Source organism: Molothrus aeneus, chromosome 4 (genome assembly GCF_037042795.1).
Source record: "Molothrus aeneus isolate 106 chromosome 4, BPBGC_Maene_1.0, whole genome shotgun sequence".
Lineage (NCBI taxonomy): Eukaryota > Metazoa > Chordata > Aves > Passeriformes > Icteridae > Molothrus > Molothrus aeneus.
The window spans coordinates 19,761,034-19,777,451 of NC_089649.1; positions in this window are offsets into that span (position 1 = coordinate 19,761,034).

Consider the following 16,418-nt stretch of genomic DNA (forward strand, 5'->3'; position numbering starts at 1 on the left):
GTAGCACTCAGCTTCTTACTGGACACAGCTGTGCCCTGTTAAGGGCAGGCCTGTTCCTAATCCTTGGTGATTAGTACAGCTGCAGCTCCTCAGGTGTGAGACTGCCTTCTGCACTGCCTTTATTTTCTTACATTCTATCCCTCCACACAGGACTTACAGAACTAAGAAGTACATGCACAAACTACAGTACTATGCAGATCACTTGAAAAGCCATAGCTCTTTCCTCACTGCTCCCTCTCTGATTATTTTCATGTATATTACCAGACTTTTGACCACCAACATTCCTTGTTTGTGCCTCTAGGCAATGAATGGATGCACCTCTCCTTCAAGCAATAATATTCTTTACAGGTGATGGTTTCTTAGTTCATTTGAGTCTAGAATTAATCTCTTGCAAGAGTATCTTTCTTTTGTTTAGCTCTGCACAATACAACTGTCCTCTGTTGTAGCCTTGTGCTTATACAACTAGTCCAAATGGGTTTCCTTTGTTCTGATTTCCCAAAGGGTGTATGAAACATTATTGACCATTATTCTAAGCTTGTTCTGCAGTGGGCACTCAGTGTTGTACTGGCAGGTGTTTACAGGACCTTCAGCCAGGTTAAAAGAGAGAAGATTTGATAATGTTGCACCTCCAGAAATCTTTCCAGCTAAATATCTGTAGTCATAGCTAACTTTACCATACGTGAAGTTTTCTGGGGCTCAGACCAATTTTTTAAAATTATTGTTTACTTAATACAGTAAATATTAATATAAAAATAAAAAAATACAATATTTTAAAAACACTTTTTAATGAGACTTATCATGCTGATTTTCTAATTAGTGTGCTCAAATTGAAGTGCAATCAACACCGCAAGCTTTCATAATGCTCTTTATGTAGATAAAAGCAATTATCAATGTATAAATATATTTTATACCCACAGTTGGTCTTCTAACAGGTAGTAACTTTACCCTAAAAAGAGTTTTTCCTTCATTCTCAAAGATTAGATACTTTTGGCAAAAATAACCATTCAGCTACTGTATTTAAGGTCTAAGGTGTCATTTCTATTTATCCGCAATCTCAGGAGTGTTTGCTGGTTCTAGTGATTCCTTTAGACATCATGAAGGAAAGCTTAAATGATTTCTTTATTTTAATATGCTAAAGCACTGGGCTGGTTTTTTATTGTTTGCTTGTTTGTCTTTTTCTGAACAAAGAAAAAATATCCTGAGTCTTTTTGGTAGTCAGAATGAGCCACCTACCCCCGTCAGACTGAGCACCTTGCAGTCAGATTGTCTCAATTCACTTGGGCTCTGTCTTTCTCTGCTGGCAGAGTGTGCCATCATCTGTGATGAATGAGCACAATGACATAATTTTTCTTGATTTCACTTAATTTCTTACATCATTTATGCCTTTTTATACAAAGGAAAAGAAGGTGAAAATAAGGCATTTGTTCCAACATCAAGCAATGCTTCACCAAGTGCTTAAACATGTATTATTTCTCACATCACCAGCTCCCCTTTCCCCCTACATTATAAGGGAAAAACTAGATTTGGTGACGCAGAATGAATGTGAGGAAGACCCCCTTCAAAGTTGACAGGGGGAAGAGGTTAAACTGGGAGGACAGGACAGCAACCACAGCACCAGTTTTGAGCCCAAAACCATCACCCCCCTTGGCCACAGCTAATACCTGTAACACCCCTTGGAGAGTTATCCGGGCATTTTAGCGGCATTTCCCGGCTGCCGGGCTGGCAGAGGGGGCACAGCGGAGGGAAAGATGCCCTGGCATCCTCCAGAGGCGGCCAAGAGGGCTCCAAGGGCTCCTCTCCCCGCCAGGCACCAGGTGGCGATGCACGGCAGCGAAACCCAGCGCTGCCGGCAGCATCCCCCGGGAGATGCTCCCGGGCCGGAGAGCATCCCTGGGGCCAGCAGTGCCCTCCCCGAACACCTTTAATTATGGAACAAGGTCGGGTAGTTCCTTACTTAGCTCTCCCTCTGCCCACTGCTCACTGGGTGAATCTCCACTCACCCCTGTGAGAGCTGGCAGAGCCTGCTCAAAAAGGCACAAGATTTATTCCTGACATTTGTCGCTCACTTTGTTTTCCCATCTCTAAAATATAACCAGACAAAATCGTTACTCATATACAGCAATTGTTCCTGCACACACCCTGTCTGAATATTTGCATTAAGTATGTACAGCTTCCTCCTGAGGGGAAGAGGAGGGGCAGGCACTGATCTCTTTTCTCTGGCCACCAGTGACAGGACCCAAGGGAATGGCCTGAAGCTGTGTCAGGAGAGTTTTAGGCTGGATATTGGGAAAAAGTTCTTCACTCTGAGGTGAAGAACTGGGCACTGGAACAGGATTTCCAGGGAAGTGGTCACAGGACCAGCCTGACAGATTTCATGAAGCATTTGGACTCCCAGGCACAGGGTGTGATTCTTGGGACACTCCTGTGCAGGGCCAGGAGTTGGACTTGATGATCCTTGTGGATCTCTTCCAACTCAGCTTATTCTATGACTCTCTGTCATCCTTTGGGCCAGCTGAGATGTGGCAGCAAGAATATTCATGCCTAAGAATTCCTTGGGATGACTGTTCCATTCAGTCATCTGGCAGCGACTTGCAACAACCAGAGGTCTCCAGCACTCTCAGATGAGCTGCTTAGATATTATTAGATATTCCTTCCTCAGAAGGAGACTTTCTGTCAGTGTTCTGGAAGGTTTAATAACCTCAGATCATATTCCCTAAGTTTGGATGACCTTTGAGCAATAAGCCCTTGGAGAAAAAGATGTATGAATTAAAAAATGTTAATGCAGATTCCACATCTATCTACAACTGAGGACACAATTAATTTTCTATAGTCTAGCACTGAGACTTCTGTAGCTGTGTTTTTACTTGTGCCAATCCTTTCCATCTCTTACAGCCCAACAACTATTTGCAATTCAGTTGGAACACTCGGAGCTTTTTCTTAGGAGGGAATTGAGAATAAATTTTCATAATATTTAAAAGAAAGTACTTTCTAAGTTAAATATGGGCCTTTTTTCCTTGTATTCTCTAAGGCAGCATGGCTCTGCAGTACTTTAATAACCATAAGTTGCCTTCAAAGTCACATGATGGGTGAAATTTTGGAGTTACAAGATGAAATATTTTTGTCAGTTATTTCAGCTTTGCTCTACAAAGAAAAATTCACAAGAGATGCACAATTTCTAAAGCTGTCCTAAAAAGATTTCATATTGAGCACAGCTCTGCAAAAATGTTACCTACCATTAATAAACAGTTGATTGAAAGGGCACCTTCAACTTTCACTGACCTCTCCTGGCCTCTCACACCCTGTAATAAACACCTTCTGCCAGCAAGGAGGACAGAAATGAGAAGGAATGAACTGCTCAAACAAAGAAAGTCAGAGAGAATTTCAGGGCACTCAGATATGACAATAATTAAAACGTAGGTAGGTTTATTTTGGCAGGAAGGAGCTGTGACTAATGATGCACAAAGGAAGCCTCTATGGAGTGGGAGTTTGAGGTGCAGGTGGGGAAAGAAAAGGACAACACTAGGAGAAAGAATATTAACGTGACAGAATTTATATTTTCAGTGTCTGTCTGGGTTTCCCTTCATGATGCCTCAGTCTGTGTCAGTAGTATTCATTAAATCCAGAACTTGCCATGATGGCAGACTTGTACTACCTTGAAATTCTAGAGTTCAAAGAAGAACGAGCAGATGCTCATTAAATGCTGAGAGCTTAGATTGGACTGAAGAGGAGGGGGAGGAGGGAAACAAGCCCATTATCTGCTTTATTTTTAAAAACAAACCTACTAACAGCTCCACTTAAAAGCAAGCCCAAACCCTTCTCTAGGTCAACATCAAAGTAACTAATCCAGGAGTATGCATGAACTCCTCCTGAAGTCTGTCCATGTCCATCTGGGACACCAGCAGGTACATCCAGCTCCTGGGCACTGTAAATGCCATCATGGAGCATGAAAACACAGACCACTGCAACATTTTACCTCCTCAAGTTGTGCCCACCGGTGTAGGTCTGAAAATAATTTAGTTTTTAACTTAGAAGTAGAAATTCACTTGCCAAATATACTATTGCAGATGATGAAAATTCTCAGGTTTACTTTACCTCAAAGAAATGAGTTTCATGTGCTTAAACAAAAACAAGAGTCACCCCTAAAAGCTCAAACCTGTCAGTGGTTGGTTTTGTTGTTGTTTTCTTTCTTCTTCTTTTTTTTTTTTTTTTTTTTAACCTGCCATTGAAGAAGCTGTCACTCTTGTAAAGACAACTGGGCTTAAAACCAAGACCCAGCTACACATTGGCCAGGTGATATTGTGATATCCAAGTGGCTGGCTTGGTACACAAGCAGCTAAAGGCCATTTGTCTCTAGATCACTTGTGTAGTGATCACTAGGGAGATACCTCCAGGGCCTGGGAATCCCAGAAGAGGTGAAGAGAGCTTATTCTGTGATCCTCATCTGCATCTGATGGATGCTCATATCACAACCCACTCTTGGTGCAACCTGAGAAACAACCCCAGATTTTCAGCATTCCCACAACTGAAATGTAAAAGAAATGGCCAGAGCAGGCCTGAGGGGAAGGGGAAAAAAATCTTAAACAACTATTGGGAATTAGCTGAATACTGCATTTTTAAAAACCAACCAGATCTGACCTTCTAAGAACTCTCTGGAGGGATTTCAGCTCAAAGAAGCAGCTTGAAAAGATAATAAGTAAAAGTGTCTCAGGAGAGAGCAGAAAATATTTAGCCTTTTCAGAACAATGGGAAATCATCAGCCAGGTAACTGTTGCAAAGATAAAACTGGATCCTGTGTGCTCAACATCACAGAAGGACACAATACTGAAATGTGGGACTGTATATAAAGAACAGAAAAGGAGGGGACACCCTAATCCATGTAGATTAATAATTAGTTCCTTGGCAATGTCTGCTCTGCATTGATAGCTTAGAGGCATAAACCCAGCTCAGCTGGGAAATCATACACAGGTGAGACCATACAGAGAAGTCAGGACTAGGTGTTCAAGTCCTTAGATTAGATCAGGCTTATCAGATTTTCTACTGGAAGATTGTTTCTTCATTTGTACCTAGAATCAAAATGAAAATTACCAAAAGATGAAGTGAACAAATATGTTCTGAGCCATGAAATAAAAAAAAGGTGAAAAATGTTCATGCAGGTCAAATCAATCTGAAGCAGGCTTGCTAGCTGTCTTATGAACATTCTAGTCTGAAAAATAAAATTATATATTAAATCATTATATTAAATCATCATCATCTGAAGAATGAGAATATGCAGCAGTTTTACATCATGGAGTCAGCAGAATTCTTATCCTTAAGACAATGATTTTCCCTTGAAATTTCCAAAACTCTATGGATGGGTCCCAAATTAGTCAGAGTTCAGTCCTATGGCACTTGCAGGACTTTTCTTGACATCAACAGAGATCAGCAGTGTTATAACTCTGAGTCTTACTGTGTAGTGTAAATTCTACTTGGCTCTATATCCAAATTTTTAACACACACAAAAATTGTAAGTTCACAGACACATGGATGTATCCTGAGGCTTACAGACATATTCCTCACCTGTGGAAAAAAGTAAAAGAAAAAAGAAACTAAGACCACAGTTCTCATATATTTTTAATTTTCAACAGAAAATGTGAATGGGGATCATCCATCCTTGCTGGGCAATTTCTAAGAAAGAATCTGTTTAATTGTGGGGCTGTTACACTCCATATTGCATGCATCTCAAAGTAAGAGAGCCTGTAAGTTATAGTCCAAGCCAACTATTAGTCTGATCAGTGTATTGTGCTTATTGTAACTCATTACTGAGTTGTTGGAAAGATTTCTCTAAGCTGTACAGAATGGCCTGGAAAAGATCCAGTCACTTTACACATCTGAGAATGTCACCAGGAGAAAAGGAATTAGATGTACAATGCTATTGTAAGAAAATGTTCACAATTCCCAGTGTTTTTTTACCACTCTCACAATACCCAAAGATGAATAATTTGCAGTGACAATACAGGGACTGAGAGTAGTAACATTTACCTCACAAATATTTTTGTCAGATACCTGCAGCCTAACTACAGGAAGGAAAACCCAAATTAAACCATTCTTCAGAACTACCCTTTAAATGAAAGTCAAGCCTGCCAGGCATGAGTTGGAAGGATTCAGAGTCAATACTGCTGTGTCATGTTTGGAGGTAATTGGTTTGTTTTATAAATCTCTCTGCAAATAAAAAGTTGTGCTTGATATGTCTAAGACTGTGTAAACATTTCCCATTTGTGGCATCCAAATTCTGTTTCAATCTAAATAATTTAAAATGCTGTCTGCAGAAACCTTACAACAAGCAATGAAGAATGTAAGTCTGACATTTCACTTTAGTCCAGTTACTTTGAGATTTTGATTTCTTGGACACTCTTCTGGGTACCTAGTTAATGAATTCAAGGTTCAGAACCTGACCACACTCTGCTCCTGCCTCTAGAGTAATAACATCCTGAAAGAGAGCTCCTAAAAATGCCAGTGTTCCCCTGAGAGAGCTGGGATGGAGGAGCTGGAAGTTCTGGGCTGCCCTGAAGCAATTTGTACAGCAGGGATGCCCATGGGACAAACACACCAGGGATCCCTTCCTGCTTCACAGAGCTCATGGCCAGCAACAGGAATATTATGGAGCAGCTCTGAGTGAAATTACTCAGCTCTGGAGCAGCTGCTGAGTAAAAGATTTTGCTTCAAACCTACTGTAGTCGGGTGTTTCTGAAATGAAGTTTTCTTTGATTTCTGGTTCACCAATTTCTGCTTGAAATAGAAGAAATTAAATTAAAAGAATCAAATAATGTCTTATAAACAGTGGCTCCTGGCTGTTCAGTGATCTCCATGTGGTACTGTTCTCTAAAATAAAACTTTATGTGAGGACAGCTCCCATTGCTTTTCTGCTGGTGGATAAAGCAATAACAAGGATACTGGGTATAGCTGTACTGCAGCTTGCTTTAGTTCCAAAACCTCATGAACTAACTGCAGCCTTAACATCTGCACAAGAGAGAACCATACACAATTTTGCCAAAATCAATCAATGCAAGAATCTTTAAAACAATATCTGAAGTGGGAGTAGAAAGAGCTCCAGCTCTGATCCATCACTGCCTTCACTCAAATAATGTATTAATTTAAAAACCATCGCCTTCAGCAATCTTTAGCAAAGCAAAGAAGGAGGAAGAGAATGAATTTAATCAATGGGTTTTCCCTTCAGAAGAGGCTGGCTTGGTAAATGTCTACAGGGATCACCAACAGGCATGCTGCTGCTTTTCTTGCTTTTGCTGAATGCTGCTCTAGCCCTGAAGAATTTCAGCTTCCTGCTCAGTTGTACCTCAGTGAAAACTGGCACCATGGGCACAAAGGTGACTGGGCAATTGTGTTCCTTCCTGTGTTGCCCAAGCAGCAGCTGCAAACCTGCTGGTGGGCATCCCCTCTATCTGAGTTACAGCTAAGATAAATATAATTTTGTTGTTTAAATCACAAGTTCTGAAAATGAGGTAAAGCAGGCATCTGGAGCTGAGTTGTTCCCTCTCCCACCATCCCTGGCCACCTACCTTTTTTTTTTTTCCTCTCTGGGCAGCTTGGTGAGCTAAAAGTCATCCTCGAAACAGCAGCAGTAGGGTGGAAATACTTAATCAAAGACTGGCAATGTAGACCTTGTTTCAGAGAGGAAACACAGAGGCAGTGTGATTTTCATTTGCTGTCCTCTTGGGCACTCTCCAGCAGTTCTGCAAAACTATTCTCACCAGCAGGTAGAATTTGGCCAGTGCCAAGATGACAGCACCAGTGCCTCAAAAGAACTGGAAAAAACCCTGCTGCCAGGGGTATGGCCAGTGTTTTCCAGAGGTATTTAAGATATAAGGTATCAGCAATGTTCTTAAGCAAAGGCTAGCTTTGGTCAGTTCAGGGTGTAGAAATGTATTTCAGCAGGAAATACTCCAGAGGTCTCAGGAAGTTGGATTGCAGCCACTTAAACAATTTCTAGGATTGTGTCAGTCAGTGCAGACAGCAGAGACAATGCAATTATGCACTGAGCCTAAGCAGAGGTCAAGACTGGGCTGCCTCTGAAACCACAAAACTAACTTAACAACAAAACCAGTGACAGATGCAGAATGACAGCTCTTCTTCTGCATCTACTGGACAGCACTGCCCCATCTCCTCTTTAACTGGAAACTGAAAGTGTGAGAAAGAATCCCTGGAAACCCAGACCTGGAAGTCTCAACATTTACTCTGACTGAACAGGTGGGGAGAGTGGGATTTGGAAATCACCTTTCTCATGAAATGGCTGAGACTGCCCCAACACACAGTGTGGTGCTCAACCTCTCCTTTCCAGATGGGAACTCTCACAGCCTAAGAGAGGGTAGCACACTCCTCCTGCTGCCAGCAAGAGAAGAGGCTCCCACTGCTTGTACTCACAAACCAGCCTCCCTGATGAGCACCTGAGTGCCTGACCTCAGTCTGCTCTCTAGAGAATGTTTTAACAGCACAGTGCCCCCAGACAAACACAATTACAGGTGACTAGAGAAGGTCTGTGGTGAACAGCACCAGTAATTGCTCAGAGACACTGGAGCCAGTGAAAGCTGCTGTGATGTAACACCTTTGAAGCCAGGAGGTGCCTGGAACCCCAAGCAAGAAGTTGATTCTGGCAGGAACATCACCCAGTGCCTTTGGTGATGATTCCCTCCATATTTGGAGGCAATTTGGAGATGTTATTTTGAGTAGTGGTACAACAAAGGACTAAATGAAATATTCATCTCCAGTTGCTTTAGAAAATTAGCTCCATAGGCATCTTTGGCATTATTTATTAGATCATTAAAACTCTAGTAAACATTTGTTAAATTATAAAAATTGGAGGTAAGGAGAGAAGTTGCAAATGCATATTTGCTCAGCCTTGCCTCCCTGTTGACATGTCTGGGGACTATAATTCATCAACGCTGTTTTGGGGTTGGATTTACTTTTAAGCCCAGAAGCACACTTACATCAAATGAACAACTTTGCAATGCATTTGCTCCAGATTCTCTAAGAAAAATTAAACTTGGCAGTTCAAGTTATCCTGGCTGTCAGACAGCCTACAAAATGTTTTTCTCAAAAGCCCTTGCACAACTGAGAGTGGTCTTCGGGTTTGTTTACTTCATTACAAATGCCAGAGAGGGACTGGTAACATCACTCTCATATCAAAATGTTTCCAAGAATGAGTTAATATAATTTAAAGAAAATGAAGCCAAGAAGACATTGCTTTCATTGTTAATCCCTAAGCAGGAGCTAAAAGGCTGGAATAAACAGAAGGACATAAATATTCTGCCTATGTTTCAGCTTGCTTGCTAAATGTTTACTTACCAACGTTGTGGGATACAAAAGGGGCTTTAGGGTGGGGTAGTTTTTCTTCCATTTCATTATTCCTATTAATAGTTTAATTGAACATTTGGCTGTAATATAATTATATTAATCTTAGTTAACACATTTGCAATTTGTAATACTTTGATGTAACTTAATAGGTTAAATTCACTAGATAATGTGCGTACCTTAGGCTGAAGATGGAAAGGAGAAAATGGAGAACACTGAGCTCACTGCAATGGGTGAAGTGAAAAAATCACCAGACTCATAATTTCTAGGGAAAATTAAGGAATGTTAATATTACACTGTTCTTCTGAAGGAAGGCAAATAGTGCAGACAAAGAAAATGATGAGTTTGAGAATGAAAGCACTTGGTTGGGAAAAAAGATAAGAAATTCAGTTTTCAATAGAATGAATAACACCATAAACTGCAGCAGGCTTGTCACTATGAAAAAAGCAGCAAGTGAGTTTAATTAAAAATGCTGCTTTTTCATGTAAGAACATGCAGTCTGGGCTGTGTCAACATGCTGCCTGCCTAATCTGAGTATAAAAAGAGCTGGTAGCAGTGAGATAAAGTGCAAGCCAAGGAAATGGTTTGGTTGTTTGGATTTTTTTTTATTATTATTTTCTTTTTTGTCACTCTACCTCATGGATTTTTTTTTTTTTAATTATCAGGCATTAAGCAGCCTCACCCTCTTTCTCAGATCCATATTAAATTGGATCATTCACTTCAGAACTGTAAAACACAGTTTTTAAGATGGACCTGGATTGCAAAGGGAGCAAAGACATCCCTCTTGAATTCTGAGACATGTTGGACCCAAGAAGTTTTGGAGTGCTCTTGGCCCAAAGACCTATGAACCTTTTTTAATTTATTGCAAACTGAGTATTTGAAGAACACAAAGGAGGGTTGTGGAGGGGGCAGGAAAACTCAGTAAGGCTCTCACATGCAGCAGATACACTGAAAACTCAATGTTTTCCTGATCTGCAGAGGAACTAAATTCCTATGTCCTACCCAAGACTCTTACTAACCTTTAAAACCATTCAGAGGAAAACAGAACATGACCCTAAAGCCTTTGCAAATGTTGGAATGGACTCTGAGGAGTTTTGGCTTAGAGTAAGAGGATTCTCATTGTACAGCATATACCCCAACATGGAATCATTTAGACTAGGGGAATAAAAGAAACAAAGGAGGATTAAATTCCAGAACTTAAACACACACCTCCAGCACATTCTGACAAACCTTCTCATCATTTGGGAATTGTCCAAGAAACCTGAAGAGTATAAAAATCAGTCAAGCTCTATCCATTAGGCACCTCTTTAATTTTGCTAGTTGGTACATTTGCATGCCAATGATGCCAGAAACAGTTTTCAAGTTATAGTTACTGTTAGGAAATAAAGACTTCAATTTTTTTTTGCAAATTATAGCATCCATGTTCTGAAAATTTCAGAGTATAATTTTAGTACTATGATCCAGTTTATTTTCTGCATGTGTCTGCTTGTTAGGAATAGAAAAACTAAAGTGAAAAATTGTATTAATACAAGAACAAGAGACTTCAATTCTCAAATGCAATTACAGCAAATCAAAGCCGAAGACCTGGAGTAGAACAAATTAAATGGTGTAAGTACCAATACTTTTTCACTTTTTATACTTTTTATGAAAAAAAAAAAACAAAAACAAAAGGAAAAAAGAGAGATGAGGGAAGAAGGTTTGAAACCCTTGCTCAGTCTCCAACAATCCACAGTCAGGAACAATCCAATGTCATCAGAGCCTGAGACTTCCAGTGACAGCAGAATCAACAGGCAGTGTAAAGCCATGTATACATTAATGTTAAGTGTTCTTAAATCTAATAATAAAATAGTAATCTTTCTGGTAACTAGAAGACTGAATACTTCTGAAATGCATATATTTTTATCTGCAAAAATATCCTTAATTTAAAACAAACAGAATATTTTTCCTTTCCCCCTGCAAATTAAAGAAGCTATTGCTGACCCTACAGTGTCCCTGATTTTTTTTCCCCCTGCTATTATTTTATTCCTGGCAACTTCTCTTGAAGAACCACTGAAGAAAACAACATGGGTATACCAAAAAAAGGACAGAATCAAGTGCCTAGCTGACAAAGAGTTTAATTTCCTTTTGGCTTCTAAAGAGAATGCAGTGAACTTTTTCCAGCAGATGTAGTTTTAAACAAATAAACATACATCTATTGTTTGACTATCAAGCAACAGTGTTCATTTATATCCACTTTCAGGAGAAGCAAGAAATCATCTGATGTTTTTAACATTCGTCTGAGTAGTATAAAAACTTAAACCTGGAGATACCACACAGGACAGAAATTGGAAAAAATATTTTACACATTAATTCTGGCACGCAAATTTAGTGAATTTTCCCATCCAAAATCTCAAAAAGAAAAAGGAAGATGACCTAGGGCAATTCAGTTAACATCAGTCCTGAGCAAAATCATTGCAAAATGAATACAAGACTCAACTGATAGCCAGTGAAGGATGTAATTAATGCCATCAACACAGTTTTATGGAAAACATCCTTAGGGATCTATGGTTGGGTTAATGGAGAAAACTACAGGTATGTAATGTAGTGTAGTAGAGTATACACAGACCTTGCTGACGGGCTCAGTTAATCTTTGCAGTGTGTTCTGATAAAAACTGGTTCAAATAAATGGATTTGATGAATTGACAGACTGGCAGACACAAATTTATTGAACAAGCATAATTGAAATCACATTGTTTCTAGACTTTTTTTTTCATTGAAGTAAATTAGATCTGATACAGCTCAATAGTTTTCATTAGTGATCCAGAAGTATTTTTCAAAACCTGGATGATCAGATTTTCAGATGACAAAGATGAGTAGAATATAAACATTAAGACAGACAAGTAGTCATAGAAAATGACAGAGAATCTGAGAGGGATGAAATTTTCATTTTAACAGGTTTCAGTGCAAAGCACTGTATTTAAACACACAGACTACAAAACAAGCTCAGAAAATGACTACATCCATCCTGGAGCAACAACTCAAGGAGGACTCTGCCACAATATTCAGAAATCCCACCCTGAAGTGTCTGTCATGGTATGATAGAAAAACAGGTCCTGCAGCAGACTTCAAGGGCCAGAACACCTTATTATGTACTGCTCCAGTGCTTCATAAACACACAACAAAAGGCAGCGTCCCTTATCCCCAGAAATTAAACAGCACAGATGCAAGAGATGCAAATTTACTGACAAGTGGAAACAAGCATTCAAATATCCTTGCAGCTTTCACGTGGATCTGCTGCAGAGGCCAATTAAAACAGCAAACCAGGTAACAAATCAAACATCACATGGGGAAAAGGGCAAGCATGACAGTCTGAACCCTGTGCATTTCTCAAGGTGAGCAAGCAAAGAGGAACTGCAGACACAAAGGTCCCTGAAACAAAGCCCAGCGCTGGAGCCAGCTGAGGCTGTGTGATTCATGGCATTAAGAATCCTGGCTTCTGGGAAGGTCTGGGATCATGTGCATAAGCAGCAATAGCCAGCTGGACAAGGATCAACTCTGGCAGCACCAGCAGCACGTTTCACAGATGGTAATGATGAATGCTGAGAGGAGGTTCATGGATTAAATGCACTTAACCTGCACCGCACTGATTTTTATTTCCGCCCCTCCAACCCCCTGGCTAATCCCTCCTTGGCAAGGTTTCCCTGTGTTGTTTTCCAGTGGAAGGAGCTAGCTCTGACCCTGACTAAACAGCATCTTGGCACAAGTACAGTGGGAATCTTCAAGGTCAGCTCTCTGGCTCCAGTCCTGGCCCTGGCAATAAGCCAGAGCAATCCAGGCTTGTTCTAACCTGTGACAACCAAGTAGGACCACCAAGGGACCAGCAGAGAAATGACACTTCCCCATCCCTCTCTTACTCATAAAACACTTCCCCCTCCCTCTCTTACTCACCCTCCTAACATGCCTTCTCCTTGGGGTCCTGCACTAGGAAGGGTGTGCTGGCAGTGCTCCAGAGGCCACCCTGATGAACATAAAGGACAAGCAGAGGGATCAGGCATGAACACATTTTGCTATTTCAGGGCTCCTACCTGAGGGGCTGAAGGCAGCAGTGGCCTCTTCCACAGACAAACTTCACTGTGAAGATTTGCCTACAGCACAGGAAAAGATTATGAAAGCTGGTCTCTCTGGAACACCTAGCAGGGTTTTGATTACACAAACTCAATTTTTGGTCAGCAGTTCTTTGTTAATGCAACAATTCTTCCTGTCATGCCATGCATACCAGTGGGAGTTCTGGTATGAACTCTATATACAAGCTGGAGAACAGAAAAAAAATAATCTTGCCACCTTATTTTACTGAAAAAGCCACCAAAAGATAAAAGGCCAGCAAAATCTTTACCTTGGAAAGCAAGAATATTTGCAAATTCTTGTTTAATATCTATACTCTTCTGTTTCACAAAGACCCAAGTTTTCACCTACTTGAGGCACACAGAACACATTCTGTGGACAGTAGAAGAAGGCTGCTGTTATGTGAATAGGGTGCCACAAAATGCCTCCCAAACACCTAGCTCCAGCCTGCATTGGGCAGTGAAGCCAGCAGGTTTGTCTGGGATAATGTCTGAAGGTGCCTTAAGCACCTTCCCCCTGTTGGTGAGAGCCCCTGAGGGGAGGCACAGTGCTGTCCCCATGCTCTTTTCCTGGCCCAGACATGGGAAGTGCAAAGATGCCATGTCCTCCTGGAGAGAGCTGAACCCTGGGCTCTCTGACAACACCTCACCCCTTCTATATGATTGTGAATGATTCAGTGAGAGCCCCATATGTGACAAGTTAAGGACAGCAAGCAGTGGTACACATACCAGTCACTTAGGTATCATAACACCTGGACTTCTAAGCAGATGACAGACCAGAAGATTGATGTACTGATGCCAGATTTTCCCCCTTCACTGGAATGAATGAGGTTCACCCACACCAGCCCAATGCCAAATCCAGCCCTATGCCAGAAATGAAATATCAAGCAAGTTTGAGGCCTTTCCATAAATGTTGCATGAATGTGTTTTTCTCAGTCTGGAGTATGAGAAGCCTTAACCAGGCAGCAATAACCCAGAGTGCCAGTGGCAGTGTAGGCAGAGAGCAGGAATGCTGTGCAGCAGGCAGGTGAGCAGCACCTCCAAGGGAGGCATCACCAAGCTCTGCAACACCTCCCTTTCCTCAGAGACACACTGAGCATCCAGCTCCCCAGGAGAGACAAAACCTTGAAGAAAAGCTCTGCAGCTTTGTTTACACTTGACATTTAATATATCACATAAAATCTGTTGAGCTTCAATAAATGAAACCAGGTGATCATTCAACTTCTTGAATGTTTCCCTTTACTGCACACACAGACTGGTACAAGGCATTCCTTCCTTTTCCAAGTGTTACAAGGCAGCAGGATGTGATAATGCAGATTTCACCTTCAAATACTGTGAAAAGTAAACACCTGCCATTACCTGATTTCTGGTAATAGTGTAGCACCTGGCTCTTCAAAAGATCTCTGTAAAATAAACAAAAGCAATAAGCAAATTTAGGTATCACTCATCCAAAGGAGCAATTAGAAAGCATTTGGGCCATGAAATGTGTATTTGTGACTAAATAACATCTAGCACAAGAGAATTTTGAAGCTTGATTAGGCTGAAACCCTTGGACACTGCCACCCAACAATTAATAACCATATCAGCACTAAGAATTAAAACACAAGCTGACCATGTTGCTCTGGAAATATAAGAATATGGCAAATACACCCTCCTGAATAGCAGCCAATAACTGGGAATGGGAGAAAGGAAACGAGCCTAAAATTAATCACTAAAATAAATAGAATTTCTTTAAAAATGGAAGGAAGAAAGCCTTACCTAGTCAGGCACCAGGAAACAGAGGTGCATTAGTATTTGCACTGATCTTTACCTCCAGTAATTACATTTCCAATATCATAGTTACAAAAAGGATGGGAAGAAGAAAAATGAAGCAAACAAACAGAAGGCAGATAAACACAGTTATTAATCTAAAATCTTTTAAAAACACAAGCTTTCTGTCTTGTAAGAAACAATGCTGCACCTTTTCTGGTTTGAAAAGGAAAGCTCTACTACAATACATCAAGATAAACAATTCAAGTGCTAGAAGATAAGTAAAGTGCTATTCTTCACTGAAATTTATACACCAGCCAATGCAGGGATACATCTAGAAGAGAAAGATCTTCTCTGGACTTCCTTTTATCACCACATTTCCATCTGGTAACTTCAAATCAGAGCATGTATCCCTGTGCCTGAGTCTGCATTTCTCTTACCCCTAAGGGAGGGCACCTTTCCCCAAGTGCTGAGTCTTTCCAAACTCTGTCTGATTCCAGCTCATGGAGGCACTTGAGTTGCTAACTGAGAGTAGTCATAATGTCTCTATCAATAAAAGAAGGAGCAATATAAACAATTTCTGGAAAAACTTACTAGAAGGGCAATGAAGAGGCCTAGGAAATGACAGTGCTTGTTCAGGAAAGCAGTGAGCAAGAGGGGACAGAATTCTTTTGCTTTCCTTTCCCCATAAAGCAGTCCATCTCCTGAAAGGTTTGCTTTCACCTGTTGACAGATACCTGCATCCACAATTTCTCACAGGATCGCCTTCCCTCAGGTTCTGCTGTGCTCACACCTAAGAGATCTCTGCTGCTTTGTGTTTGTGCTATTCTATTCTCACAGCTTCTGGAAATTTCCTCACATGTACTGGGAGTTATTTCCCAGCAGAGGTGATTAATTTTTCACGCACAAAACATTCTGGTGATTTTGACAGCATTTATTTTTTTGTGCTCATATGTTCTTGTACTGATTCTCCCTCAAAACTGTGGCTGAGAATATCATTCTGTCATCTTTGTGGTGGAAAAATCCACCACATAGGGACAAGGACATAACTCTGTTATCTAAATCCTGGGCAGTACAGTGCCTTTTGAAATACTGATATATCACTGCTTGAAGGCATTTCTGAGCTGGATTCCCACTCCAGCATGAGGAAGCAAGGAAGACATCCCCCCAGCTTGGAGCACACATGTTGGGCACGGGTAGCCCCACTCAGAGCAGTGGATTCCAAAG